The sequence below is a fragment of the Apteryx mantelli genome, chromosome 17, assembly GCF_036417845.1.
Source record: "Apteryx mantelli isolate bAptMan1 chromosome 17, bAptMan1.hap1, whole genome shotgun sequence".
Taxonomy (NCBI): domain Eukaryota; kingdom Metazoa; phylum Chordata; class Aves; order Apterygiformes; family Apterygidae; genus Apteryx; species Apteryx mantelli.
In genome coordinates this window covers 343683-370533 of record NC_089994.1, presented here as the reverse complement: position 1 = coordinate 370533, position 26851 = coordinate 343683, and positions in this window count along the sequence as shown.

The window sequence follows — 26851 nt, the reverse complement described above, 5'->3', positions numbered from 1 at the left end:
ACACACAATTGTGCACAAATAACTTGACCTTCCTCCCCCTGAGGGACCTCTAGAGCCCAACCTGACCTCCCTGCATGGCTTTCACCACACCTTACAGGCGGGCGACCCCACCTTTTCCACCCTTCTAACCCAACTCTGCAAGGCTCCCTGCGTCTGACCAGCGGGCAACCCGACCTATTAAGGAAAGGAATGCCTTTACCTTCCCAGGGGGCTTACTCAGAGCTCTTTGGTCCGGGGATCAGAGGTTCTCCCCGAGAATCCCTCGGTGCCGGCTGGACGTCCTGCAATCCCACAGATGCGTCGAGATTCAGAAGCACGGTCCCATCTGGGGTGCCAAAGCTGCCACTGAAATCGGGAGAAAAAACTCCTTAACACCAATGTAGTATTAAGAAGCAGGCATTCTCTTTATTACAGTGCCGGATGCATGGGGGATAGCTCCACCCAACGTGCACACCGTGTCTCACATCATCCAAAGTTTCTATTGCTCTCTCACATACATATGCACTGAATTTCCCAGAAGGATTATACATATTCATTCTATTCCCTGGAACTAACTATCATATTGACAGAATCATTACGCATGCGGTCCTGGTAACAGTCTTAGCTAAAGCTCCTGCACATCTTCCCAGGCAGGTGATCCACAGCCAAGGAAGACAAGCATCTCGAATAAAACAAACCCCACAAGGAGGCTGCAGAGCTTCCCACCACAAGGCACTGCTGAGAAGGAGCCCGCCTGCCCTCCCTCAAGGACAACTGCACATTCAGGCCAGCATAAAGCAGCCACAACTGATACCACACAAGCCACACACTCAAACAGCCAGCCACACAACACCAGCTGCCTTCAGCCTCGGGGCTAGCTACTCACTGAGAACATTCAGGCAAGTTCCCACCTGCTCTCCAAGGCAGCACAAGGCTGCCAGGAAAGCACCATAAAAAGCCTGCCCCAGAAGCACATTTCCATACCACAGGACACCAGCACCCTGCCTGCTTAAGCCCACTGCCCACACCCACCTTGCCATTCCCCTGCAGCTAGCACAAGCTCAGCAGCTGTCTCTCCCACCTACGGCAACTCCTTTGCAGCCCATTCACAGCAGGAAGGTCCCACCCTGTGGTGCTTAACACAAAGGGACACACTCAATGACCACCCAGGGGCAATGGAGCCCTTGGAGCTCACTTCCTTTGGCTTTTCCCTCCTCAACACAGGCCACACAGCCACACTTCTAAGCAAGCCAGGGCCAGACAGCCAGAAGCAGCCTAACACCTAGCCAAAGGGAAAAGCAGCTCTGCAGGGATGCACCTCAAAGGCCAAGCAACTCCACCAGGGCACCGCTGCTTATGTAGATACCAGCAGCACCTGATCAAGGCTCCTTGGCTTTGGTTGCTTCCCTTTTTGCTGGGGGCAACAGGCTGTGGACGTTATGCTGCAGCAGAAATGCCTCTCAACCGAGGGAAGAGCCACAAGTGCAGAGGCAAAGCTACCAAGAGGACACCAACACAGCCCGAGATGGCTTTAAAACCCAGGCATGCTCAGGGGTCACCTCACCACTCTCACCCCCACAGGCTTCCCCAGCACATGGCACAGGCAGCCGGGCAGCCCCACCGCTGGCTGCCACACAGCCCCACTCACCCCCAGCAGCTGCAGCCCCTGCAAGGCCGCTTTGGTGCCACCGCCACCTCCTCCCCGCTCCCTGGGGACTGCGGGGCAGCAGCAATTTGCCTCTGTCTGGGTTCTGGCACCCGGGCACCAGCCTACAGCTGCCTCCCCCCACAAGGCTGAGAACCAGCCCTTCTCCAGGACTGACGCTGTCTCTCGGCAGGACACCTCACCAAAACCCTCAACCCCCACCACACACGCCCCATCACAGCACCCAACAGCCACCCCCCACCGCAGCCCGCTCCCTTTAACGGCCGCCGCCGCGCGCCCCGCCCCTGCGCCCCGCCCTAACGGCCGCCGCGCGCTCCCCGCCCAGGCTGCCGTAACAGTCGCCGGCCCTTCTGCCTCGTTGTCGCCCTAACGGTCGCCGCGCGCCTCCCCCTCCCCCCCCAACGGTCGCCGCGCGCCTCCCCCTTCCCCCCCCCGCCTCGCCCTAGTGGTTGTTGCGCGCGGCAGGTACTTGCTGTAACGGGAAATCCGGCGAAAGCTGCGCCAAAACATCGTCCCAAGACACTGCTGAAATCAGCACTAGACATTCAAGCTAGAACTTTGTGGGTATTTTAGTAATTCAAGTGGACAAATCTGACTGACGATTGAATTATTAGTAAGAGCTTTATTCAGCCTGACTTGCATAAATCTCTGTTGGTTTTCGTTAGTGTACTCCACTTTCTCTGTCACGTAAACCTATGTGCTCGAGGTATTAGGTTTATATTTATTTATGCAATAGGGAAAATATGGTAAGTGTGCTACTGATTTCATTGATTGGAAAAATGTGACTAATACAACAAAGACTGTGGAATGGATATCAGCTGCCCAGAGGCTTCTGCAGTTAGATAAAGGATTAAGACATGAAAAGAGAAGTCATTTGAATGAGGTAACTGTATCAAGCTGCACAAATGCTTGTGTTCCTGCACACTCACAAATTGAAATGCAATGCTTGACGATTACGTAGGGATGTGTGAAGAAAAAGATTCTTACAAGAAACTCTGCCTGGGCCATTTGCATTGATCCATAAAGAAGGAAAGAGAACAGCAAAGCACAGAGAGTCCCAGCCCACACATGTAGTGGGAAAAATGCAGCAATGTGAACTAATTTTTCTTAACCAGGTGTGCAAAACAGCAGGAGGCCAAACCCAGACTCTCTGCAGATTGAGAGGGGTAGGAAAGTATCAGCAGGCAAAGTTTCATTGCAGCAAGGCACTCTGCTTCAAATTATTTTTGTGGAGAAAAAGCAAATGCATGTACCCTGTCAGCTGAGGGAGACTTCTTTTTATTGTAAGCTGTGTATGACAAGTAGCGTGTAGGGGTTGTTATGGCTTTTGTGGTTACTTTTTTTAATACCTGAAAATCTTTGAAAACTGTTGGAAAATCTCCCAAAACTGAGTTATCCAGGCATTCAGCCCAACATTCCTGCAGAGCAGCGGCCTGCAAACCTAGAAGGAACTTTTCCCTTCTCCAAAAGGTCAGTCTGTTAGGCACAAAATAATAGATGTTGAAAGGAAGTAATTTCAAAATGTAAGATTAAGGTTGGCATCAGGGAGAGATGAGTTACCAGAATATGTCTTTGTTTTGCTGCCTCTTGAAGCCTCAGTTTCTTCTAATGGAAGACTTCCGTGTTTGGCTCATGTGCAGGTATATATGCGTGCTGCATTTAAGTTGCTGTGGAGCTGCAGCAACAGAAGGCTCAGGATGAAAAACTGCCTGAGAAGCAGGTCCAGAAGCAGTTACCCTGTGGTGAGCTCTGCCCCGCTGGGGTTTTAGTACCAGTGGTACAAGAAATGGTGATTTCTGAGGTTAGTCAATGAAAGCTGCAATCACTCTAAGAGTTCAGAGAGATATAGCCACCCAGGAAGAAGCGATGGGGATTTGGCCCCTGGAATTTCCCAAATCTGGTTGTTTTGTCTGCATGTGAGCACTTCAGTCCCAGTCTAACAGGAGCTCCTCTGGCTTTTCCTGAGGAGCTTCGCTTTGTTTCTGGTACAGCCTAGTTGCTCTAGGGTTGAAATTACTGCATAGAGACCCCTGTGCATGTGCAAAGTCTAAGCAAATGAAGCAGAGATTAAATTAATAGGGGTCTTTGGAACTGACCTCGAAAGGCAAAAATGAAGAGAGAATTAAAGAGCAGATGCATGATTTCTTATTGAACTTACAGGGAGGTGCAAAAACTCTAGAATTGCTTTGTAACAAGTTATACAGAATCCTTTTTAATTATTACACACATATACAAAGAAATAAGCAGAATTTTGTAAATAAAGTAGTCATAGAAGGAGAGTAATTAAAATGTTAATTCTAATTGTATGCTATGATCCTGCACTGATTTTTTTTTAAGCTCACTTTATCCATTAATTAGTTAATGCCTGTAAAAGTGCTTTGAAAACAGAAAATGCTATTGTTACTATCATTATCCACTAGTTTTAATTAGTTCTCTTACATTTTAATTGGATTATTGAGATGTAGACTTAGGAAAAGTGATTTGGGAGCAATTGCTATCCTCAGAATCCCAGTGAAGTGAACAGCTGCCACTGTCCATACAAAGAAATAAGACTGGCTTGTCCTCTACGTGGATTGATGGATAAATCTTCCTATGTGTCCTACATGAATGGGTGCAGATGATGGCTTTCCTCTCTCAAAATTATCTTGTCTAAGACCAGGATAGGACACATTCAGCCTGGTCTCGTGACAGCTTTTCTACAGAAAGATGTGTCACGGTGCTCAGCTGTGATTTATGACCCTGGAAGACTAGAAGCAAGAAGATGGTAGCACAAAGATGGGGAGATTCCTAATTTCCGTGTGGGACCGACACATTTCTCTCACTGTTTCAAGAAGGGGTACTGGCTTTAAACCGATAATCTCTTTAATAGTATCTGGTTGTGGTTGTGCCTTTTCATGTCTTCAGGAGTGAGGAAACTTGCCCAACTAGTCCTTCATTCTTGCCTGTGGTTGAGAAGAACATATAGGAATAACTGTTTCTGTTCAGACTTTCTTTTCCTTCTTTCTTTTTCCCCTGAAATAACTGCTTCTGAGGTGAGCTTCAACATCTGATCCTCTTGGGAGATTGTCTGGGGGAATTTGCTTTCCAATTTGGTCCAAGAATACCTCCCTTTCCCCCCCAAACCAAGACCCGGGACTTTCTGAATTTGTATAAATTTGTGGATGGTGTGGTTCCAGAATCTGTTTTATTTCCAAAACAATAACTGGGGAGCCAGCAAATCTTCCCGTGTGTGCTTGCCATTAGAGACTCTCTTTCATGCATTTTTATAACGTTTTGTTTTTAGTGCTGATAAGGCTCCCTGCTTAAAAATCCCACAGAAAAGCATTCTAGTGGCGAAGGGAGTATATTTGCTCTTATTATAAAAGACATTTATCAAAGTTAAATCAGTTGGGGTTTTCTAGCGCATGGCTGACTTGCAAAAATCTCTTTAACAATTTTGCATTTTTGGTAATATAAGGAAGTTCTTACCATTTGGAGTACTGGAACTGTAAGGGGATGCCAGCTGACAAGAGCAAAAAAAGGTGATTTCAGGGGTTTTTTTGAGCTTTTTTTTTTATTAGCTATATCCATCTTCTACTTTTTTCTGTCATTTTCTGTGTACAAATGGTAGCCTGCTTCTAATAAGAGATCAGGAATAAAGCTGACAGGTAAGTGATTGAGCAATACTTGATCCAGTGCTCCCCACAAATAATGGAAAGTTGCCTATTGAAGCCAGTGAGTTTTGGGACAAAGTCCTAAGACATCTGACAGCTGCCTACTTCCGTAGCGTTTGAGTACCTGATAAAAAAAATAGTTGAGGTACGTTCTTTTTAATCATAGCTTTTCAAGAGTCTCTTCTGGGGTCTTATGTAAAGGCATCTTATCTCCAGTTCTTCAGGCTTTGTAGTATTGAACCCAATTGTCTCTGGTTTCAGGTATTAGGAGGTTAAAATCTTATATTTAAATCTTTGATGAATGTTTGTTATGTTAGCCTAGAAAATTAGATTTCTGGATTAGATCTACTTCTCTATCACATGATGCTGCAGTTGCAAGAATTCCCTATGCAGTGATCTTGCTTTGTGTGCATTATTTATGTGATGTTACAAATAGGGAAAATACTAGTCCCCTGAAGAACATATTTTTGTTTGGCCTCTAATATTTCCTTGTCAGAAGTAATTGTTTGTACTGCAGCCTTTCCTTTTATCTTCAGAAGCACTTGCCCTTGGCAATTGTCCTACGTCAGTTGTGACAAAATGCACAGCAGTTTGGTTCTCTTTCCTTTCTGCTCCCCATATATTCCAAAAGTTATCATGTGTGTCATTCCTAATTGCTGGGAATTGACTGAGGATGGCAATGTTTTGCTGGCAATTCTGAAGCAGTGGCTTGCGCTCTACTTAGGTTAAATACTATTTCTTGGAAACTTTTCCAAGTTGTCTGCTGGGACAATGATGGTGGGGCATGAGGGGCACGTTCTCCAGGTGCAGCTGCCTTCTCCCAGAGCCAGCCCTCCTTGTGACCTGACACACCACAACCTCACGATTTACCGATGTGATTTACAAGAGAAAAGTGGAGATGTTAAGAACTTTAAACTTTCCTCTTAAGAATCAGAAATCTTCCTTAATGCTAAGTAATTATAAAATTGCAAAATTAAAGGTGGTAAGGGCCTGTTAATATGGCACCCTGCTCCGTCTGCAGGGGATTGTTTTGGGGGAACTAGGTGGTTTAAAAATGGGCATTCAATCAATTATTTACCTAATAATTTCTGTTCATTGACTTCTGTCATTGAGATATATTGTATCATCTTTTTTCATGAGCAACAAGAATAGATTAATTTCATTCTCAAATCATCTGCAAGGCAGATTTATATAGAGCCTTTGTATCTCTACGCAAATTGGAAAACGTAAGCCTTCCACAACACACTTGCTAAATATTTTCAAAGAAGAAATATGAATATCCCAATCTTAATTACTTTTTCATGGTATGCTACCTTCAGCTTGAGTAAAGAGTTGGAGTACGGGACTGCATCTAGTTTTGTCTGGAAAGAATTAGGTCTATAAAGTTTAAATATTCCCATTGTAAATGAAAGATGAGGTGAAAGCTGCTGCGGTGCTGGCTTTTGGCGATCAACTGCGACTCGCAAGCCGCCCTGTGAGAGGTACCAGAAGTTCTGTGAAGTTGAATGTGTTTGTACATTTATTTCCAGAAATAAAATTGCTTACTTAAGCGTCACTTAAACCACGTGAGGGAAATGCGAGGCTTGTGTAGGCCTCAGGAGAGCGCTGATGCTCTGTTTAGGTGTGCTTTGAGCTGGGGGGGGGGGGCACAAAAGCAAATCTCTCCCTTTGGGCTTTCTGTGGGCGTTTTTTATGGGCTTCCATGGAGCTGCCCTGCCCCTTCGGGAGGTGGGGGGGGGGGGGAGGACCAGCAGAGGGTAAGCGAAAGCAAACGGCTGTGCCCACCCCTCGCGCGGCAGCTCCGGGGTACCCGGCCCGCGTGTCCCGCCCGGGGCCGCCGCGGCGAGCAGCCTCCGCAGGTGCCGCGCGGGGGCGGCAGGGGGCGCTCGCGAGCCGCGCGGCCGCCGGCGCCGCCTCCCTCCCTCCCCCCCCGCCTCCCTCCCTCCCCCCCCGCCTCCCTGCCTCCCTCCCCCCCCCGCGCCGCGCGGGCTCCCACGTGCTGCGCGCCCCGCTCCAAAGCCGCGCGCCGCCCCGCGCCCGCTCCCCGGCGCCGGCAGCGTCCGCCGGCGCCTCTGGCTGCTGCCGCCGCGCCGCCGCCCTGCGGGCACATGCCAAGGCGCGGGGCGGCCGCGCCGGCCCCCGCCTGCGCCCCTTCCTCTGGCCGCTGCCCGCGCACGGAGGGCACGAAGCTGGCGGGAAGAGGCGGCTTCGGAGGAGCGCTTGCGGTCTCCCTGCGCGGATTCCCGCTTCTGCCCGCCCGTCCGCCCGTGCACGATGGGGCTTCGGCTCGGGACTTTGCGTTCATCTGTTGCGTGGCTTCATCTGCCACCCGAAGAGAAATCGATTGCCACAGCAGCCCTCGTTAGACAGCACGGCTTCAAGGGACGAGCAGCTCTTAAGGAGCAGGGAGGACGAGACGCGCGCTGCTACCGTTGACTTGTTGAAAGACCTGGGTTTTTTGGTTTTTTTTTTTTTTTTCCTCCTTTGGAAGGGGGACGTTTGCTCCCCAGACTCTAGCCCGACTTCCTCCACACCCTTTCCTTCTCCTCTTCCTCTCTTTTTCCAGGGCGCCCCCCCCCCCCCCAATCCTATACCGGCACAGGAGGCACGAACTAGCCGGGCGGAGCGCTGCCCGCCCTCGCTGGAAGCGGGGCGGCCCCCCCCCTCCCTCCCTCCGGGAAGAGCTGCCCGCGGCGCTCCGGGCTCGCCCCCTTGCCCTCGGCTGGGGCGGTGTTGCGGGGCTGCCTCCGCGGGGCGCCCGGGGCGGGAGGAGCCCGCCGGGCTCGGGCTCGGGCCCTTTGGCCGCCACCACGTCGAAAGCGGCGGCGGCCGAGGACTTGTGCAAGGTGTCCGACGAGGAGCTGCTCGCGTGGAGCAAGGAGGAGCTGATCCGCAGCCTCCGCCGGGCCGAGGCCGAGCAGAGGAGCGCGATGCTGGACCGCAGCAGCCTCATGCGCGAGGTGAACCGCCGCCTCCAGCTCCGCCTCGGCGAGATCCGCGGCTTGAAGGTAGCGGGCGGCGGGGGGGGGGGGGGGGGGGGCGAGTTTCTCCGGTGCGTCCCCAGCGCATGGCGGCGGCGAGAAAGGGAGCCCGCCCGTGCCGGAGCGGCGGGCACGGAGCGGTGCCGGGGAGCAGGGCCGAAGCTGCGCCCGGCGGAGCTGCCGGCACGCGTGGGGCGTGGGCCGGCGGCCCCCGAGCTGCGACGGTGCCCCGGGGCCGAGGTGGGGGGCGCGGGGGCTGGCGACCTTCCCGCGGCGCGGGGTCCTTGCGCGGAAAACTTCCCTGCACGTAGGTGCCGGGCACACGAGTGCGTCTCCCGACCGCGAGTGGCTTCGCCGAGCCCTCGTCAGGTGAATGTGCTGGCGGTTCTCGCCGAGAATGGCGTGAAAAGCGAACAGGATTGAGCCTGCTGGAAATGAAGTGCCCGGTTAAAAGCGGTGAGAAACTATTCCGCGGTCTGTGGAGCACAGCTGTTCTGTAATGTGTCCCACTGCGCTTTGGGCTGATGGGAACATCTAATTCTTGTCACCTTTGCAGTAGACTTCGTTGGTTTCTGGTAAGATTCAGTGTTTCTATCTGAAATACATGTGAAAGAATACAATGTGCGGAGCTGTAGAGATTCAAAAGGCTTTGTTTTGCCTATGCTGTTTTCTGTCACGTTTTTTAAGATGACTTCCTAGGCTCTGCCTTGGAGTGATGAGAATCATTCTCTAGTTTCCTTGTCTGGAAAGGACATCTGAGGATGCATCTCTAAGGAAGTCCCTTTCAATGGTGTACTTCCACAGACTGCACTGAGAGGCAGACCAAGGCTGTGATGATTGATGCCTTCTTAATTTAACCCTTGCTAGGTGGGAAGCGTAGTCCCTAATGTTTCCTTCCCTGCTTCTGAGAATTGGGCAGACAGCATAACTACTGCCAAAGAATTACCCTGATGTACCAGGTATGACTGTGCTGGAGAACTTGAAAGCTACTTTAAAGTGGACGTGACTACAAAGCATTATCTGTCTTGTTGCTGTGACACGTGGCACTTTTTGTAAAATTCCTTAGTTGAGGTGAGGTTGGAGAGGAGGAGAGACCCAGGTGCAGTGTGGCCTTTTGAATTGTTATGTGAGGGTACAACAGAAGAGAGTTCATGACTTGTAGAATGGTTTTAGACAACTAAATTATTGAGAAAGTGTCTTTGATAATCCAAGCTTTCCTGTTCTGCAGCGTACAGCAATCCTCCCTCCCTCCCTCCCTCCACTTTGACAATAGAAGGTGTCTGGGGGTAAGAGAGACCCATCAGTGATATTAGCTTAGTAAAAACAGAGCTTACATTTTAAATGCAATTTAAATTACAGCAGCAATATCGTTCTCCTGGTTATGTTCAAAGGTGTTGTGATGTTATATGGGTTTATATATCTGCCAGGTAAGTAACAAAGCACACCGAAATGTGTAGGAAGGAGTGACAACTTCCTCTCTCAATTCTGAACTTCCTAAGTGATGTTCAACTTCCACCTTTTGTTCAGATGTCTCGGCTGAAACTTCTTTTAAAAGGGATTTGGGAGAACAAGGTCTCTGGGCTCCAATGGATTTCAGTGGTGTGTGGGTACCTACTTGCTTCTTTGTCCCATGTGAAGGAACAGGTCCATGAGTAACGATGAACAGCTGTGCCTGGCTTGAGTGGATGGCTGCTGCCTGCTTAGATACTCTGACTGCTAAACTGTGGGCTGTCACTTCAACTTTTTTCCACCATGGGGTCATCTGAAGAATCCCCATCCTGTATAGGTTTTTCAGGTTACCTTGCGACCTCATTGAGACTTTTCCTTTGTCAAACCTGGGTTGAAACTGGTCAAGTTCAAAGTCATTTTGAGAGGAAGGTCACACACTCAGGCACGCACCCAGCAGAGTTGCAAAAGCTTCCTTTTTTATTTTAAGAAACTGTGCTAAAACAGTCTTTCCATAAGGCTAAGCTTGCAATACCAGACATAAGGGAAGACTATTTAGACCAGAGAAGACAAATATGGTTACAAGCCAGTTTAGTAAAAGTAGGATGGCGAAATACTGAAAATGTTTTCTTTGCTGTATTATTCTGCTACAGTAAGAGCCTGAATGTTTTTTCTTCAGAGCATTACTGTTCTTCAGTTAGAGAAGGGCACTGGGAACATGTACTGCTTTGTTTTGTTAGAAGTGAAAAATCTATTAAAGCAGATTATTTCATTTCAGAGTGATTGAACCAATTCTGATTAAGTGAGAACAGACAAGATTCTTTTATGCAAATCTGAAGCAAAATCAAACAAACCCCAAATATTTTAAATCTCTAAAAAGTTCGTTTTATGTGTGAATATGCTTTAGGGAATAGAGAATATAAATGTTGTTAATTATCTGAGCGAGATTACCATTTCTGATGTACTTTCTGGTTTTAGTTAGCAATAACTTTACAAGTGAGTATTTTTGAGGGAGTGAGAACATCATGAGAGAGTATGATCATCTGGATTTCTCATTGTGTCTTTGTTTTTTTTGTTTTTCCTTTGAGCATTAATTAAACACCTGAAATTTTCATACCATATTGGAAGTTAGTCATTGAACCTTTCCAAATTAGCTCTGCATATTCAGTTTTGTACTGGACAGGTGTTCTGTTAGTATGAAACATGATGCAGTTATAATATGCCAGATCTACACACACAATTGTTTATGCCTTACTTGAGTGCTTAGCCGATGGTTTGTAGCAGTGCTGTTCACTGACTTGTACAATGCTAATGGTATAATGTTAATTTTTTTAGACACTCTTCTCTCATGCTTATCTTTCTTTTAAAGGATATCAATCAGAAGCTGCAAGAAGATAACCAGGAACTGAGAGACCTTTGTTACCTTCTTGCCTTTCTGCCTATCATCATCCAGAAAGCATCCCGTGAGTGGCAGAGACTGGGCAGGCACAGTGCTAGCATTATGCACAAAGAGGTTGCCTCATACCTACAGAAGCTGAAAGAATTGGAAGTGAGGCAAGAAGAAGTGGTTAAAGAAAAGCTGGAGCTAAAAGAATTGTGTGTGTTGCTGGATGAGGAGAAGACTGGTGGAGCAGGCAGCCGGAGCTCTATTGACAGCCAAATCAGCCTGTGCCAGTTAACTGCAACAAGCACATCCATAAGAGATGTTGGTGATGGGAGTAGTACTTCTAGCACTGGAAGTCCAGGCAGTCCAGACCATCATAAACATCATCTGAGTACTAGTCCAGAACATCTTCAAAAAACCAGGGGTGAAGGAAGCCCTGAGCATCAGAAACACAGGAGCATCAGCCCTGAGCATCTCCAGAAGCCTAGGGGTTCTGGCAGTCCTGATCATCACCTGAAAGGACCAAGTCCAGAACATCACAAAACCCTTGTCAAAGCACCTGAGCAACAAAAGCACAGCAGCAGCAGTCCAGAAACTCTCCCAAAGCACGTTTTGAGTAGTAGCCCTGAACACTTTCAAAAGCACAGGCCTGGCAGTAGCCCTGAGCATCAAAAGCACAGCAGTGGCAGCCCAGATCATCTTCAAAAGCACACACCAAGCGGAAGCCCAGAACATCTGCACAAAGTGAGGGGTACGAGCCCTGAGCACCTCAAACAACATTTTGGAGGGAGCCCAGAGCATCTCAAACACCTCAGTGGAGGCAGCAGAGAAGGTCCCCTCAGGAGACAAGTAACAGATGACCTGTCACCTCACCACAGAAGTATATACAATGGAATGAATGGTGGGTCAATATATTTAGTGAGAGCTCGTTTTTCAAAATTCCTAAGGTAGTTTCAGTTCTGTATCACCACTTTTGGAAAAAGAATAGTATTTTATGTGAAATGAAAGGTAACAAGTCTGATGTTAGTATTAACTGACTTGATAAATAATCGGGGTTTACCCAGTTGTCCTTCTGCCAGGTTTTAGGTGGATTGATGAAAGAGTGGAGGAAGAAGTTCATCTTGAGTGCTTGTGTAAGGTATCAAGAAGCAACTTTTGGACTTGATTCTGCCCGGTGGTTGGTAGACATAAACTGTCCCTGTGTAGGCCTATGTTTACATCAGGTATCAGATAGGGAGGAGTTATGTGTGTTTCTTATGCTGTCTGTATTTGAGTCAGCAGAATGGAGGTGAATGTCTCCAATTTCATTTCCACCTTTCTAAGCTAGTCTGTCTGTAGCTTTGAAGATTTTAACATTTCCTCTTTCTTGATGGAAAGCTTCTTATATGCTTTTCCATAAACTCTGGAGAAGATGCCAGATGAAGAGCTAGGCTCAGTATAAATGAATCTGATAGTCCTAAAGCTTTCCAAAGCCTTGATTTTTGCATGTATTTAATTATAACAAATTAAAAGTTAAGGAAGATCCTAAGGGATATTTGTTGTTATTGCTGCCCTTTAGGAAGATACCCAATACACATGCCTAGCTTTAAGGAGCTGATATCCCCACTGATTGCAATTAACTTTTTTTTTTTTTTTAAGATAGGCACAATTTAAGTATCTTAGTATTTTGGGAGACAAGTGGTTATGCCAATATTATTGAAATGAATATGGATTGGAATAGAGTAAATGAAATAATTAAAAACAAAATTCAAATAAACATCTTCTGTTGTTGAAATAACTTTTTGTAGACTTAGCAAAATTTCTGTAGTCTGCTCTTTTCTTCTACATGCTCTGAGATCTTTTCATAAAAGAAGTCAGCATCTTATTTATAGCTGAAAACTCATTTCTCAGTTCTTTGTACGTAGATTTGAAACAGCTCAGAAGAAAGTGAGGATTTTGCCATAGTAACTTGTCTCGGAGGGAGTTCATGTGTTGCCATTTTATAAGCAGCTGCGAGAAGTCTTTCTGCCATCGCTGGAGCTGACTGCTTGTTGTTGGATCTGCTTGTGAGATGGAGACAGTGAGCTCTCTGCTGGGTGCTGTCCTCAGCATTTATCATGTTGCTGTCTCGCATCAGTCCATTCGTCTTTGATGAATAACTTGCAGAATGCCTTCAGCTGAGATAACCTGCTTTGTAGGTGTAAGTCCAGATTGCTTTCAGTGACATGTGCGTATTCCACAGGGCTGATAACCCCCAAAGCAGTAAGTGTGGAGACTTCAAATTAATTTTTAAAACAGGTAATTAATAAGGCGAATGTAAGAAAACTATGTGAAGATGCAAATAAGTAAGTTCTAAAAGTTGACCTTGCAAAACTTCCTTTAAATGCTGTATTTCTTTCTCCATTCAGTTCAGTTAAAATAAGGGAACAACACTGACTTGTGAGTAGCATGTAGTATGGAAACGCACTTCCTAGAGACTTCTTACTTTTACCCGTGATGTTCACGAATGTATTCACTGGTTACGTAGAAAGGTGATTTAAGGCCTTAAGTATGCATTTTTCAAACTCATTCACAGACAAGGATACAGGTTTTCTGCTCCCAGCACGGTGGGCTTTCTGGTGTTTTCAATCCAAATAGTTCTTTTTTGTTGTGTTTTTAACAGTGGGATGACAGCAGTTGTTACTTTAAACCTGAGGTGACTGACCCGCTTTGTGCAGGGCATCTCAAATAGCCGCGGTTGTGACTCAGATAACAGGGAGCTGGAGAGGGGAGCCAGTGATTTGGGAGTCTGTTTATGGACTTGAATCAGAGCATCGCCTGTCCCACCCTTTGTGTTAATCACTTTTGCAGAGGAATTTGCACCCCGATAAGTTGTCAAGCCTCTCTCATGTTTATGTAATTTGACATAAGCATGAGGTAGATGTTAGCTGTGAGTTGACTTCTGGCTTTGGTCTGACTTTTTGTCTCATTTTGGTCAAGTGTTTAAACTCTTGTGAGCTTTGCTGTAAGGAATAACCCTTAAAAACTTGAGGAAAATACTTTGTCTTCACATCCTCACAGCTAGGCTCAACTGCTGCTCTCCTACCTTCCTCTCCCCCCCGCCCCAGCCTTTTAGGGAAGGAGTTGCACAAAAGTGCTAGAAGCACTGACCAGTATAATTTACCATCACTGCAAATGTAATCTGTAAACCTTAATTGGCATGTTTTATGTGTTCCTGTATACATGAACCTGCCAACTGAGTACAGACTGGGAGCTGTACGCTGAGCTTGTAGCAAAAATGCCAATTTTGCGTCTGCGGCAAGAAATGCTAAAATTGTGCAGACATAGGTAAGAAAGTGGCATGGAAACCTGGCCTTAAACTCAGATGAGCAATGTAAAAAGATGCTATTTTTGATTCCTATCCCCAAATCAAGTAGTAAGTCTATTATATCATGTTGGTGAAAACCTAGTTTGCTTTAAAATTCAGAATATATTCAGCTAGTAGGCTGATTGCGCGGCCATTTGATTATTTTGCAGGGCATTTCCAATGTTACAGCAGTACTTCTGTGACTGTCATTTGTTTGAGCAGCAAGAATGAAGTTTTTGTGTTGATAAATGGTAAATGGTGAAGAATAACATCTTTTGACTCTCTATAGAAATAATATATTTTAACCATGTAATTGGAACTTACCCGGCTCAGTAGAGGCCTGGCCCGTCTCCCTTTGGATGAGATGGAATGGCCTCCATTGCCTTATGTGGACTCCAGATCAGGTTTGAGAGGAGAAGGTATTCCTCTGCATATCAGACCTTGCTCTGAGAAGTACTATACTGTCCACCTGAAATTGCTCTTCTTTCTTGGAAAGCATGTTTGCAGACAGCCCAGCTGTTTCTGTTGAAATAAAATGTTCCATCCATAACTAATAGCTCCTATTTACCCTGAGTTCTGGTCTTGTTAGCACTTGCATGACCACAGGGAAGCAATGTATTCAGTCATATGCAGTTATCTATACCAAAATTTTGTATGTAAATGTACAGGGAACAGAGATGGAATCTCTGCAGGCTTTAGTCAAACTCTTAAGCAATATAATGTTGTGATGGTTTCAGAAATACGGTGTGTAGCTATAGTCCGCATTACAGGATATGGTACATGCATTCATTGTTTGGGCCTCCTGCATCTTTTAAGCTCCCATGAGGGACATGAGAAGTTGTCTTTGGTCCGTTGTCTCTTCTGAAACGGGCGCCCTCAAGCTGTGGAGTCCCAGAAGTGGGGTCTGAAAGCTCCGCTTGGCTTGGTGCTTGTTAGTTGAAAACATATTTCATTTTAAAGGCTCTAACCAAATTCAAGGTGTGTTGTAGCAGTTAATGATCTTTTGCTGTAATCCCTCTTAAAATGTTCTGGTTAATGAGCACAGGGCTATTTGGGATAGGAAGATGGCTGCAATTAGGTGGAAAATAGTGGTAAAAACATCTTACAGTGGACACTTATGCAGTCTCAAATAATACATGACGGTCTTTAACTCTGACACAAATATGTGGGTGCAAAAAATATAAATTAATGTGTGTTCAGGATTTGCAATCTAAGTGTTTTTTTATTCTAAGCAGTTTATTGTAAATTTTCTATTTTAGAAGTCTTTTGTTTGATTCTGGGCTTTGACTTTTGTGTGAAAGGAAACTATCAGAAGGCTTTCAGATGTGCTTTTTGCTTCCTGCTGAGGTTATTAATAACTAGAAATAAAAGTGCTGACTAACCCTGTATGCGCTGCTGGAGGTGCGAGGACTCGTGTACAGAACAAATGCAAAGCTGTCTCTCTTGAGCAAAAGTATTTGTTGGCTTAAATGGAGACTCAGCTTAAATTTTGAAAAATTCTGCTATAAATGCGTTGCTGCTTATAAGGAAAATAAAATAAGAGCCTACTGCTTTGAGTAAAAAGAGGAAAGTGCAATGCGACTTCAGAGAGCAAAAATCGGTAATAATGTGACTGAGTTAATTTCAGTGGAAATAGCTCCTATCCTGCTGCTCAAATAGTGAAATGATGTCACGTGTCTGTGTAGGCTTGCTTACATGTTACTTCTCATACAATTGAAATGAAAATAATTTGCTTGCCATTCGTAGCAGTGCACAATACTTTGTGTGTAAATTGAGCTTTCCTGATGGCACCCAATACACATCTGACATTTAGAGCCTAATACAGTATTATTTACTCTTAAGAGTAACCTGCTGTATAAACAAAGGCTACAGGATTGATAGAATTTCTACTTGTCGCTGTGAATTAATCTACTATTTATTTCAGGGGTTTATTATTTTAAGTGTAGGGGTCTAAAACTTCCATGTCAATGGGAGTCTTTCAGTTGAATTCCATAGGATTTGCATCAGACTCATAAATCGGGTTCAGACATTACAGACTGCAAGAGAACTGAGGCCTGATATGTGCGTATGTGTGTGATTAGAGCATGCTGTATTTATTGACAAAGTCCTTTCTGTGGGGTAATTTGCCAAGCTAAAACATGGCTTATAATATGAGAGCTATGAAACTACTAGAAACTCATGTCTGAGGGCTTATGGGAGAACTTTACATTTACATTTCTTTAACTTCACTGGCAAAAATAGTTCAGCTTTAAAAGTTTGAGTATATGCTGGATCATTGTCACGCTGTCATGCTATGAAGGTTCAATAGCAACGACTGAGACAGTAATAATAATAAAAAAAAGATGTTTATTTCCTCACACAAGTTCTTGGATTAGTAACATCCATTAAAATAATGCGATTACTAATTTAGGAAGGATAACACAAAACCATCAGTTACTAATTTAGAAAGGATAACCTGAAACCGTCGATTACTGCGTTATTAATGGGAAGGACTGCTTATCCCTACTTGAAAGCTTTCTTGTTCACTCTCCTAGTGAGAGGGCTCTCAACCTCGAGGAGTTACCTTAACCCAGCGTCCCAGGAAAAGGGGAGGGGGGGGATACTCACGGTCCAGCCGGAGAGGATGGTCAGGTCACGTTCCCGTCCCTGCTCAAACTCTCCTAGCTCCCAAGTCTCTTTTTATACGGCTGGGGCTCTGGGCAAACACTGCTTTTGCTGACTTTTAGCAAGTTTCGCAATCACAGGACTGTTTGTTTGTCTGCTTGGGGGGACCCTGCTAGCGAGGCAAGACCACAACACCTCCGTATTGCTTCTTCCCTCCCCGGGGGTCCGTGCAGATTCCAGGTGGCAGACCTCTTCAGTCTTGTTAATGCTGCCATTCCGCAGCCTTGCGCATATCAATCCTTGCGCATATCGGTTGGTAGACGACTTTAGTCCTGTTAAGTCCTCTGTTCAGCAGCTTTGTGCACGTCAGCTCTTGTGCTATCAGTTCTTCTGCGTATCAATTGACAAACTTCAGTCCTGTTAACTCTTCACTCGCCCGTCAGTCCACCCCGTGACCAGAGTCACAGCCGTACACCCCCCCTTTTTTGCCCCTCAAGGACAATCATGGGTTTGATCTTGTTGCAAAGGCAAGTAGCCTGTGTTTAAAGCATTTACCTTAGCAAAGATTGTGCATAATATTAAAGCTTTCAAGCAGACAAAAGCAATACATATAATGATTATCATGAGTACAATTATTATGACAGTTTGTAAGCCCGACGCGAGCCAAGCTGATACAGACAGTCCGAAATTTTGGAACAATTTTTGCAGCCAATTAAACCTGTTATCATTATGCTGTTTAATGCCCAAAGCTAGGTGTTTAAGGTTTGTGATCTCCCCTTCAATCAGGGTCGAATGGTCACTCAGGTTGAAGCAGCACATGCCTTTGAATTCTTCGCATCCATGGTTGTGTCGTAAAAGAAGATAGTCAACTGCCGCTCTGTTTTCTAATACACCGGCATGCAAGGCTTGCACATCTCTAAGCATTGCTGATAAGGCAGCAGAAGTGGTGTTGATAGTTTTAGCTAAAGAACATGCAATCTTTTTTATAGCTTGATAGTTCATAGCAACTCCCACCCCAGGTGTAAGGAATGCTGCAGCTGAGATTTGTGATGCTGAGAATAAGATTACTTCTGAATTACATTCAGGGTTGAGGGATGAGGCCTCCCTCCTCTTTCGTGTTTGATTCCCAGCTATTTCCTCAATCTCTTGTTTGCTTGGCATATAGATGCTCAAGCGACCTATGGTACAGGGGCCACCAGTAGCATTGGCTGGAATGTAGGAGTAAGCTTTTACCCCGCATAGCCAAAACATTCCTGTAGGGAGCACAATATGTGCATAGTTAAAGGTTACATTGGTTGTTTGATTACATTTAAGAGGAGGCCCATCTTCCGTAAAATTGTGGCACGGTCGGGTTTTGCTGGTACAATTTACCATCATAGCACACTCAACTGCAGGAAACATTCCTTTCACCTTAATTTCTATCATTGCTTTGTTATACTGTGTTGTGGCGGAACCCCATCGAGACATCTGATTAAACGTATTAGTTACTTTGAAATTTGCTAGTATTGCCTTGTTTTGCACTGTCTCTAGGGGTATAGGGAACCCAATATTGCATGTGGTGTAAATTTGGGCCGCCGAAGTTCCTCCTTCTAGACAAAAGTGAGTGGTATTTAGTATTTCTCTAGCTAACTTTTCCCAAATATTGACATTGCTGCCCCATGGGTTTGAGATCAATGTTGTCACCAGGGCCGTCTGGAGTAGGAACACAAGTCTCCACATGGTATCCTGTAAGAGAACACATTTAGGTTTTCCTCGAGGCAGGGTGCCTCGGAATAAGTGGTTAATAATCAGGAATTATCCACCGAGAACTGATTTGATGGGTTTTTTCTGTGGCATCAAGTGCTTCCCATGCAAGGGGTCCTCGGGGTTTAGACAATGTTAACGGGACTACTCCAATTTGTGGTAGTTTTACCATCACAGGCTGTCCTGGTTTACCACGTGCAGGATCAATGTCAGGATTATCCTTAACGATGCCCGTATCGATAGGGCAAAAGGCCTGGGTTCTGGGACTACCAAATGTTCCCCATCGATTATTAAGTAGATGCACAGCATGGTTAATGCGTAGGTCCCAACTCGCTTTTTCTACTTGAGCATATCTTTTAAGTAAGCCATTGGCCCTTTCCACCATCCCGTTTGCTTGGGGATAGTAGGGGGTGTGGAATGTCCAACTAATCCCTTCTTGTGTCGCCCAGTCCTGTACTACGCGGGCTGTAAAGTGAGTCCCATTATCGCTTTGTATTTCCTTTGGTACCGGTAATACACTGAACCATTCTTGTAATACCTTAATGGTAGTTTCTCCATTCGCAGTTCTGACAGCTGTCGCTCGGAGGAGACGGGAGACCACCTCGACTCCCACTAATATATATTTTCTCCCACTTGATGGTTTAAGAGGCCCTATATAATCAATCTGCCAGGTTTGCCATAATTGTTTTTTATTACTGATATGTAGTGGAGCTTGCTGTTCTGGATGATCCCTTTTTAATCTTAGTTGGCACTGAGGACAGGCTGTTATGATTCGTCGTGCAGTTGTTATATCTATGGGCCATCCTCGAGCTATACTTTCTTTTACTAAATCCTTTTCCCCTGAATGTCCTTGCTGTATATGTAGCCATTCTCCTATTCTGTCCCACTCTACTTCGCTTACTGTTACTCCTCTTACCCTCGACAACTTGTCAACTATCCCGTTCCATTTAGCTGCCAGACTTCCGTCTGAGCTGTGGGCTTTCACCCACCCTATTGCAATAGACTATTTCCTTCCTTCTTCCAACAACTCTTCCCAGTCTGCTTGCTGCCATACTGGGCACCTATTTATTTGCCATTTATTACATTCCCAGAATCCTATCCAGTCTGTGGCCCCCTTGAATACTGCATATGAATCGGTATACACTGTTGTTGCTCCATTTCTTATGGCAAGTCGGACAGCCTTGAGTTCTCCTACTTGGGCGCTGCCATCACCTTCTTCTATTATTGTACGGCCTGTGCTTATTTCTAAGGCAACTGCTTTGTATTGCCACCCCGTGGCTATCCTATGTGAAGAGGCATCAGTGAACTATATCCCATTTAGGTCAGACTTTTCAGTGAGTGGTTCAGCTACTGCAATGGGAGATCTTGGGTAGCTTGGTACTGTTTCTGGTACAAGGCTAGTTAGGGGTAATTGGTATTTGGTTATCTTTACTGGTCCCTCCTCTATTTCCAGGCTATCTTGGATTCCTGATAGATATGCATACCATTTACGAACTGTTTGTCTCTGGGCTATACCTTCAGGGGGTGGTGTTCCTCGTTTCACAGCATCTAAAATGTGGAAGGGCCCTCTTAAGATTACTTTCTGTTGGGTCGCTATTTTTTCGGTGGCCTTCACAGCCCTTACCATGGCTAAGATTCCTTTTTCCCATTCACTATATCTTTGTTCTGCCTCCTTGAAAGCAGTGGATTCAAATAAAATTGGCCGTTTAGGTTCACTTGTTGGTGATTGGAAGATGGCACAATAAGTTGCATGTGTGCTAAACCCCCACTCTACATCAAGAGGGTTCCTGGGGTGCACGGGACCTAGTCTTTGATACTGATTCATTGCTTGCATTATTTGCATTAATGCTTGTTCATGGGTGTTGTCCCATTCCCATTTGCTATTCTTTCGCATAAGGTTATAAAGAGGTCTGGCGATTATCGAGAATCCTGGGACATGCTTTCTCCAATATCCCAACGTACCCATAATTTGTTGCAACTCCTTTTTACAAGTTGGGTTTTTGGATTTTTCTAAAGTCTCGAGCACCCTTTCAGGGATTGCTTCTGCTCCTGCTATCCATTTGGCGCCTAGGAAGGTCACTGTTTGGGCAGGTCCTTGACATTTCTCTTGTGGTATCTTTAGCCCTATCTCAGTCAGTTTTTCCCAAATTAAGTGGGCTTCTTGTCGCACTGCCTCCTTTTCAGGTCCCCCTATTAGTATATCATCTATATATTGATATACTTTTACTCCAGGGGTTGTACCAAGCGAATCTAAGACTTTTGCTAATGTGTTATGAGCGATGGTGGGGGAGTGTTTGTATCCCTGGGGCAGCCGAGTGAAGGTATATTGAATGCCTTCCCAGGTGAAAGCAAATTTGTCTTTATCTTCTTTTATTAGCGGGACCATGAAGAACATATCTTTTACATCTAGTGTGGCCATCCAGGGGTGGGCTGCAGTCCTAAGCTGACTCACCAGTTCCGCTATATTGGGGACCGCAGCCGTGAGGGGAGCGGTATTAGTATTCAATCGGCGATGATCTACTGTTAATCGCCATTCTCCATTTGGTTTTTTGACAGGCCACACCGGAGAGTTATAGGGGGAGTGGGTGTGTTCTATAATCCCTTGCTCTTCTAGGTCTCTAATGACTTTGCTTATCCCGGATCGTGCAGCAGATGCTAAAGGGTATTGTTTAACATTAGTTATCTTACTAGGCGGCAGCGCGGGGGAGGTTTGCAAAAGCTTGATGTTAGCTGTTCCAAAGCTCCACCGGGTACCGTTTGGGAGTATCCAGTTTCTTCCTCGTAAAACATCAAACCCTAAAATGTTGTCATTTCCCTTTGGGTTTATTACTACCTCAAATTTGGTAAGACGTTTGTCTCCCGGGAGCCAGGCACAAAGTTTTGCCAAAGGACAAGATTCAGCAATTCCTGTAACTCCCTTTATAAAAATTGATCGTCTAGATGGTTTGATATTTAACCTATTGGCTGTCTGTTTGTCCAAAACACTTATCTGTGCACCAGTATCAATTAAAAAAGAAACTTTGTGTTTTCTAGGTCCTACCGGAATCACAATCCGGGGTTCTAAACTTTCAGGCCGCTGCGCTATTGATAGTACTCGGGTCGGTTGGCCTGATTTTCGACCAGCGCTACCTAGTTTTTTAGATCATGCAACTCTTCTCGTAACTCCGAGAAAGGGTTACTAGGCTTAGATTCTTGTTTACTATCTTGTGAGCCAGGTGGGGCGGATGGCAGAGTCACCCCTTTCGCTTGTTCCAGCTTGCTCACTATCTGTTCTATGTCCTCTGTTTTCTGATTATGTAGCATGGATCGTGGAACACCTAATGCCAGGGCATGTCGCCACAGTCTATTTCGTTTCTCCCTGTCTTCTTGTTTAGTTCCCATTTCCTTGTTGTGCCGCCTGGGGGGGGAATGTCCTCTCCTCGGGGCATATGAGGCAGTAGCCTGTCTAATGCGCTTTTCCCGTGGTTTGGTATCCATCCCCATCTCTTGCGCAGTTCGATGCACTTCTAACAAGGTATCCGCCCATGTCGGTATTGGCATGGGGGGGGCATTGAGGTTATTATGATTGTGTGCCTCTGCAGCTACAATGCGATCTCGTATTGCTTGTAGCTTCAGCTTTAACACTGTAGGCAATCCCCGTATTAAAGGCGTTAGGCTGTTTGGGCTTACTGGGGCTTGCATGGGGACGTCATAGGCTCCCCTTTCATATATCTGCTGTACGCAAGCCGCCTTTTGTATGGCTTCTGTAAACTCACTGTGGGTATTTATACCTATTCTCAAAGGTTCTCCTCTGTTCCTCGGGTCCTGTCCCCCTGCCCAGTAGGCTACTCGGGAGGTGAGGGAGCGATTCCCAACTCTACCCGTCAGGAAAACTCCTGGTCCCCAATATCCTGATGCCTCCTCTTCACTTAGTATTATGCGATCACCTCCTGTTAAGGATACCCGCCACAAATACTCAGTTTCTGTTTCTGTAGGTTGCCTGCAGTATTTCTCTTGCAGTTTTCCCATCTCGTCTCCTGAGTAAGGGGTAGTTCTAACTGTGGTTCTAGCATTACCCCCATGGGGTCCTGTTGCGGTTTCGGTTTTTACAACTGGCCGCACATCCAGAGGTGAGGGTTCTGGAGGGTACAAATCACCATCGTCCTCTGAACTACTGCTGTTTCCCCATATATCTCCGTCCCAATCGTCCGGGTCCTCCACCAACATTTTTCTAATCTGAGCTGCTGTGGGGGGCTTCCTTGCTGTTGAAAGGACGAGTTCTAACTTGTTTTGTAATTTCTGATTTCGCTCTTTCTCTAATTTCAATTTTCTTTCAAGATCTACACACTCCTGCACTTTTTCTTGTAACTGTTCCTTAGTTTTTTGATGGGTCCGATTGGCTTGTTGGGCTGCCAGTAAACAGGCCCCTAAGATGGCACATATACCACCTTTTCCTTTTCCATCTCTTTGGTTACCTCTGACTTCCTCTATCCTACACACGACAGAGGCTTCATTTTCCCAATTATCATTTGCCCAGTCAATCCCAGGGCTTGAGGGTCCGCTTCCGTGCCTTCTCAATAACTCACGCAGTGACATAGTTCAAAAATATTTCTATCCGGTTACCCCAGCTTATGTATCCACTAAGTCTGTATCCTATCCTATCCTTATCCTATCCTGCCGACTACGCCAAAAACTGTCACGCTGTCATGCTATGAAGGTTCGATAGCAACGACTGAGACAGTAATAATAATAAAAAAAAGATGTTTATTTCCTCACACAAGTTCTTGGATTAGTAACATCCATTAAAATAATGCGATTACTAATTTAGGAAGGATAACACAAAACCATCAGTTACTAATTTAGAAAGGATAACCTGAAACCGTCGATTACTGCGTTATTAATGGGAAGGACTGCTTATCCCTACTTGAAAGCTTTCTTGTTCACTCTCCTAGTGAGAGGGCTCTCAACCTCGAGGAGTTACCTTAACCCAGCGTCCCAGGAAAAGGGGAGGGGGGGGATACTCACGGTCCAGCCGGAGAGGATGGTCAGGTCACGTTCCCGTCCCTGCTCAAACTCTCCTAGCTCCCAAGTCTCTTTTTATACGGCTGGGGCTCTGGGCAAACACTGCTTTTGCTGACTTTTAGCAAGTTTCGCAATCACAGGACTGTTTGTTTGTCTGCTTGGGGGGACCCTGCTAGCGAGGCAAGACCACAACACCTCCGTATTGCTTCTTCCCTCCCCGGGGGTCCGTGCAGATTCCAGGTGGCAGACCTCTTCAGTCTTGTTAATGCTGCCATTCCGCAGCCTTGCGCATATCAATCCTTGCGCATATCGGTTGGTAGACGACTTTAGTCCTGTTAAGTCCTCTGTTCAGCAGCTTTGTGCACGTCAGCTCTTGTGCTATCAGTTCTTCTGCGTATCAATTGACAAACTTCAGTCCTGTTAACTCTTCACTCGCCCGTCAGTCCACCCCGTGACCAGAGTCACAGCCGTACACCCCCCCTTTTTTGCCCCTCAAGGACAATCATGGGTTTGATCTTGTTGCAAAGGCAAGTAGCCTGTGTTTAAAGCATTTACCTTAGCAAAGATTGTGCATAATATTAAAGCTTTCAAGCAGACAAAAGCAATACATATAATGATTATCATGAGTACAATTATTATGACAGTTTGTAAGCCCGACGCGAGCCAAGCTGATACAGACAGTCCGAAATTTTGGAACAATTTTTGCAGCCAATTAAACCTGTTATCATTATGCTGTTTAATGCCCAAAGCTAGGTGTTTAAGGTTTGTGATCTCCCCTTCAATCAGGGTCGAATGGTCACTCAGGTTGAAGCAGCACATGCCTTTGAATTCTTCGCATCCATGGTTGTGTCGTAAAAGAAGATAGTCAACTGCCGCTCTGTTTTCTAATACACCGGCATGCAAGGCTTGCACATCTCTAAGCATTGCTGATAAGGCAGCAGAAGTGGTGTTGATAGTTTTAGCTAAAGAACATGCAATCTTTTTTATAGCTTGATAGTTCATAGCAACTCCCACCCCAGGTGTAAGGAATGCTGCAGCTGAGATTTGTGATGCTGAGAATAAGATTACTTCTGAATTACATTCAGGGTTGAGGGATGAGGCCTCCCTCCTCTTTCGTGTTTGATTCCCAGCTATTTCCTCAATCTCTTGTTTGCTTGGCATATAGATGCTCAAGCGACCTATGGTACAGGGGCCACCAGTAGCATTGGCTGGAATGTAGGAGTAAGCTTTTACCCCGCATAGCCAAAACATTCCTGTAGGGAGCACAATATGTGCATAGTTAAAGGTTACATTGGTTGTTTGATTACATTTAAGAGGAGGCCCATCTTCCGTAAAATTGTGGCACGGTCGGGTTTTGCTGGTACAATTTACCATCATAGCACACTCAACTGCAGGAAACATTCCTTTCACCTTAATTTCTATCATTGCTTTGTTATACTGTGTTGTGGCGGAACCCCATCGAGACATCTGATTAAACGTATTAGTTACTTTGAAATTTGCTAGTATTGCCTTGTTTTGCACTGTCTCTAGGGGTATAGGGAACCCAATATTGCATGTGGTGTAAATTTGGGCCGCCGAAGTTCCTCCTTCTAGACAAAAGTGAGTGGTATTTAGTATTTCTCTAGCTAACTTTTCCCAAATATTGACATTGCTGCCCCATGGGTTTGAGATCAATGTTGTCACCAGGGCCGTCTGGAGTAGGAACACAAGTCTCCACATGGTATCCTGTAAGAGAACACATTTAGGTTTTCCTCGAGGCAGGGTGCCTCGGAATAAGTGGTTAATAATCAGGAATTATCCACCGAGAACTGATTTGATGGGTTTTTTCTGTGGCATCAAGTGCTTCCCATGCAAGGGGTCCTCGGGGTTTAGACAATGTTAACGGGACTACTCCAATTTGTGGTAGTTTTACCATCACAGGCTGTCCTGGTTTACCACGTGCAGGATCAATGTCAGGATTATCCTTAACGATGCCCGTATCGATAGGGCAAAAGGCCTGGGTTCTGGGACTACCAAATGTTCCCCATCGATTATTAAGTAGATGCACAGCATGGTTAATGCGTAGGTCCCAACTCGCTTTTTCTACTTGAGCATATCTTTTAAGTAAGCCATTGGCCCTTTCCACCATCCCGTTTGCTTGGGGATAGTAGGGGGTGTGGAATGTCCAACTAATCCCTTCTTGTGTCGCCCAGTCCTGTACTACGCGGGCTGTAAAGTGAGTCCCATTATCGCTTTGTATTTCCTTTGGTACCGGTAATACACTGAACCATTCTTGTAATACCTTAATGGTAGTTTCTCCATTCGCAGTTCTGACAGCTGTCGCTCGGAGGAGACGGGAGACCACCTCGACTCCCACTAATATATATTTTCTCCCACTTGATGGTTTAAGAGGCCCTATATAATCAATCTGCCAGGTTTGCCATAATTGTTTTTTATTACTGATATGTAGTGGAGCTTGCTGTTCTGGATGATCCCTTTTTAATCTTAGTTGGCACTGAGGACAGGCTGTTATGATTCGTCGTGCAGTTGTTATATCTATGGGCCATCCTCGAGCTATACTTTCTTTTACTAAATCCTTTTCCCCTGAATGTCCTTGCTGTATATGTAGCCATTCTCCTATTCTGTCCCACTCTACTTCGCTTACTGTTACTCCTCTTACCCTCGACAACTTGTCAACTATCCCGTTCCATTTAGCTGCCAGACTTCCGTCTGAGCTGTGGGCTTTCACCCACCCTATTGCAATAGACTATTTCCTTCCTTCTTCCAACAACTCTTCCCAGTCTGCTTGCTGCCATACTGGGCACCTATTTATTTGCCATTTATTACATTCCCAGAATCCTATCCAGTCTGTGGCCCCCTTGAATACTGCATATGAATCGGTATACACTGTTGTTGCTCCATTTCTTATGGCAAGTCGGACAGCCTTGAGTTCTCCTACTTGGGCGCTGCCATCACCTTCTTCTATTATTGTACGGCCTGTGCTTATTTCTAAGGCAACTGCTTTGTATTGCCACCCCGTGGCTATCCTATGTGAAGAGGCATCAGTGAACTATATCCCATTTAGGTCAG